This window comes from Vigna unguiculata, unplaced genomic scaffold (assembly GCF_037176805.1).
Source record: "Vigna unguiculata cultivar grain cowpea cultivar isolate G323 ecotype 2 unplaced genomic scaffold, ASM3717680v1 ptg000273l, whole genome shotgun sequence".
Classification (NCBI taxonomy): Eukaryota; Viridiplantae; Streptophyta; class Magnoliopsida; order Fabales; family Fabaceae; genus Vigna; species Vigna unguiculata.
This window is the reverse complement of record NW_028196909.1, coordinates 33,291-37,118: the sequence shown is the minus strand read 5'-3', so window position 1 is coordinate 37,118 and position 3,828 is coordinate 33,291. Positions and strand designations below refer to the sequence as shown.

Here is a 3,828-nt window from a genome sequence, read left to right as displayed (position 1 = left end):
TTATTTGAATCTGATTATAATAGAATGCTTTTTTTTTCATTTCTATTATGAGAATTATGCGGGAACTTTTGAATTCATTAAATACATATTATTTTATTAAATATTAAAAACCCCTTTCTCCAATTTTATAGATTTTATTTCATCTATATTGGATACCTTTATTTGTTTGAATCAGAACTAATTCTAATATCTATATATTAACAATTCAATATACACAGATATAGACCACATATCTACTTATCTTCTATGTACCTACTTATCTTCTTTTTTCATACAATTTAGAATACTCGAATGGTCGATTCTTTTTTTTTTTTTGTTTTTGCTTAAAAAAAAAAAGAAAATAAACAATCCATTTATTCATATACAATTTATATAACTAAAACGAATCTAGTGGCTAAAAAAAACCATTCTTTTAATTGAATATAATATAGAATTAGACATTTACTTAGAAATATGGAATTCCTTAATAAATATTTACTAAAATTTATATTTATTCAAATTTACTTTAAGTACTAATAAATAATCTTTTTGAAAGAAATCAATTTAATAATATATATCTAGAATAGTAGATCGAAATAAATTATATTAAATAAATTATATTAATATAATATTAATTATTATCTTGCACTTTATGTTATCAGATAAAATAAATAATAGAAATAATAAAAATTGGGTTTGATTTTCTATATTTTCTTTCTCTATTTTTGATGTTTGTATTAATTTGAATTTTGTTATAAATAACTAAAAATTGATAACTAAGATCCCATTCAATTCTTCTGCATATGTATATTTCGTTTACATTAGCCGGTTTAGCTCAGAGGTTAGAGCATCGCATTTGTAATGCGATGGTCATCGGTTCGAATCCGATAACCGGCTTTTCTCTATTTGTTTTTTACATAATTGATAATATCTTTTTTAGAAATAAAAAATTGGGAGAGTTCGATCTCTGCGGAAGAAATCAAGAAATTAACCTACTTTTTTGTATTCTTTTATATACAATAAATTCGGATATTGATAAAATTCATCTAATTCTTCTTTGTACTATAAAACTTTAGTAGATTTCGCTTCATTTAGAATTCTATAATATTTTTCATTTCGTTTAGTTTTCATTTCGATTTATAAGATTTTTCATTTTAAAAAAGGAGTTTTTATGTCACGTTACAGAGGACCTCGTTTCAAAAAAATACGTCGTCTAGGATATTTACCAGGACTTACTAGTAAAAGGCCAACAGTCAAAAACGAATTTCGAAATCAATTGCGCTTCAGTAAAAAATCTCAATATCGTATTCGTTTAGAAGAAAAACAAAAATTGCGTTTTCATTATGGTCTTACAGAACGACAATTGCTTAAATACGTTCGTATCTCCGGAAAAGCTAAAGGATCAACTGGTCAGGTTTTATTACAACTACTTGAAATGCGCTTGGATAACATACTTTTTCGATTGGGTATGGCTGCGACTATTCCTCAAGCCCGCCAATTTATAAACCATAGACATGTTTTAGTTAATGGTCGTATAGTGGATATACCAAGTTATCGTTGTAAACCTCAAGATATTATTACAGCAAAGGATGAACAAAAATCTAAAACTCTTATTCAAAATTATTTTGATTCAGCCCCCCATGAGAAATTGCCAAATCATTTGACTGTTCACCCTTTCCAATATAAAGGTTTAATTAATCAAATAATAGATAATAAATGGGTTGGTTTGAAAATAAATGAATTACTGGTTGTAGAATATTATTCTCGTCAAACTTAAACTTAACTAAAATAACAAGAGTTTTTTTTACAAGGATTTTCTGCTATTCATATATCATAGACATGGATATGCGAAAATTTTTATTCCTTGCCCACCCGTTATCCACTATTTTTTGTATTACCGAAAAATGAGGAATATAAAGTTGTCCATATCAACAAACAAATTTGAAATATGAAATAATGGTATGCATTGGGATGAGTAATATTGATGAATTTGGTAAAGATTCGGAAAGAGAGGGATTCGAACCCCCGGTAAACAAAAAGCCTACATAGCAGTTCCAATGCTACGCCTTGAACCACTCGGCCATCTCTCCTATATAATGATGCCCAGAAACCGGTTGAATGTTGAATAGTGAATCAATCCTATTTTTCATAAATGCATAAAACCTATTCAAACTATAAAAATACAAAGTAAAATTAAAAAAAAACCTCCTACAAGGTCTTAGGATAAACAAATTTGATTGATGAGTTCATTTTTACGTTATTTCGCACTGTATTATAATTATACAATTCCTTTATTTGTGGGATTGATTTCTCACACCATGATTAATTAAATTATAGAATGGATTTCTACCTATGCCTAGATCTCGGATAAATGAAAATTTTATAGATAAGACCTTTTCAATTGTAGCCAATATCTTATTACGAATAATTCCGACAACTTCAGGAGAAAAAAGGGCATTCACTTATTACAGAGATGGTGTGATTTGATTCCATTTTTTTTGACCGATTTCGGTCAAAAAAAAATGGAATGGAAAAACCCCACGCGTGTTGAAGGTGAAATTTGTAAATAAAAGGATTAATTCCTTCTGTCGTGTATCCTCGATTAATGAAGCCTTATATGCTTGAATTTTAGGTTTCTAGTATTAAGCGAAAGGTTATACCTATACTTATGGGGTTAGGTCAACCCCAAATTACTAGTACTGATAGGCAACATTGGGAAAGAAGCACTACGCTTGGGAATCAAGGACACGAAAACTTTGTATCTATCTATATCCATGGCTTATCGAGATTGGGACTAACAGGAATGGTTGGGACAATAAATATCCATCTCGTTCATATTTTGGATACCCATAGAACCATCGAAGATTATTGAGGTGACTAATTCCAGGAAATTAAGCAGCGTAGAGGACAAAGAAATTGTTGAAGTTCTTATTTTTTTTTATCAAGTACCTACATACTTAATGTTAAGAAATAATTTTTGACAGGAAGGTTGGCTAGAGATTTATTGTAAAAACACTAGCTCTGTTCAGTTGAGAATGAGAATACTGGAATATTTTTTGATTTGATGGATTTTTCTCATTACACACATAAGGGGGGAGCCGTATGAGATGAAAATCTCACGTACAGTTCTGGAGCGGAGATTCTTTGAACCGAATGACGACCGTAACGGATGTCAGCTCAATCTGAAGGAAATTATGCAGAAGCTTTACAGAATTATTATGAGGCTATGCGACTGGAAATTGATCCCTATGATCGAAGTTATATACTTTATAACATAGGCCTTATTCACACAAGTAACGGAGAACATACTAAAGCTTTGGAATATTATTTTCGGGCGCTCGAACGAAACCCATTTTTACCCCAAGCTTTTAATAATATGGCCGTGATCTGTCATTACGTGCGACTATCTCCACTATAGAAAGAAAAAAGAAAAGAACAAGCAAATCCACAAATTTTAATATAAGAAATATAGAAATATAAATAATTATAAATAAGAAAGGCTTTCTACATATATATATCGTTCAAAACAACGATTTTTATCAGCTGTAGCAAAGAAACTTCATAGAAGTAAAAATATGAAGAAATCGATATGTCTAGATACCCTCTTTTTCTATGGATAAAAGATCTAATTGATAAAGGAAGCATCGTAAGGATCAATTAACACGGTTTTCAATCGATATAATAAAAACTGCTTCCTTATCTCATGATAAATAAAGAAGTCAGGAATCCACTTATGTAATAAAAAGGATCCCCTGGTATTTTGAGCAGCGGTGTAGTATCAAATCCCAAAGATAGAAAGTATTTTCTCTTTACTTATAAGAACTTATAAGATAAGAAAGAAAAAACTTT

The 3,828-nt window shown here is 29.6% G+C and overlaps 2 non-coding genes across 2 annotated transcripts; one reads left to right on the top strand and one right to left on the bottom strand.

Annotated features, from left to right (window-relative positions):
* The first annotated feature begins 803 nt into the window (after positions 1–803).
* On the top strand, positions 804–876 carry TRNAT-UGU (transfer RNA threonine (anticodon UGU)). Its single transcript has one exon. It is a non-coding gene; the product is annotated as a tRNA-Thr (tRNA).
* A 1,105-nt stretch (positions 877–1,981) lies between these two features.
* On the bottom strand, positions 1,982–2,069 carry TRNAS-GGA (transfer RNA serine (anticodon GGA)). Its single transcript has one exon. It is a non-coding gene; the product is annotated as a tRNA-Ser (tRNA).
* Positions 2,070–3,828: the final 1,759 nt, after the last annotated feature.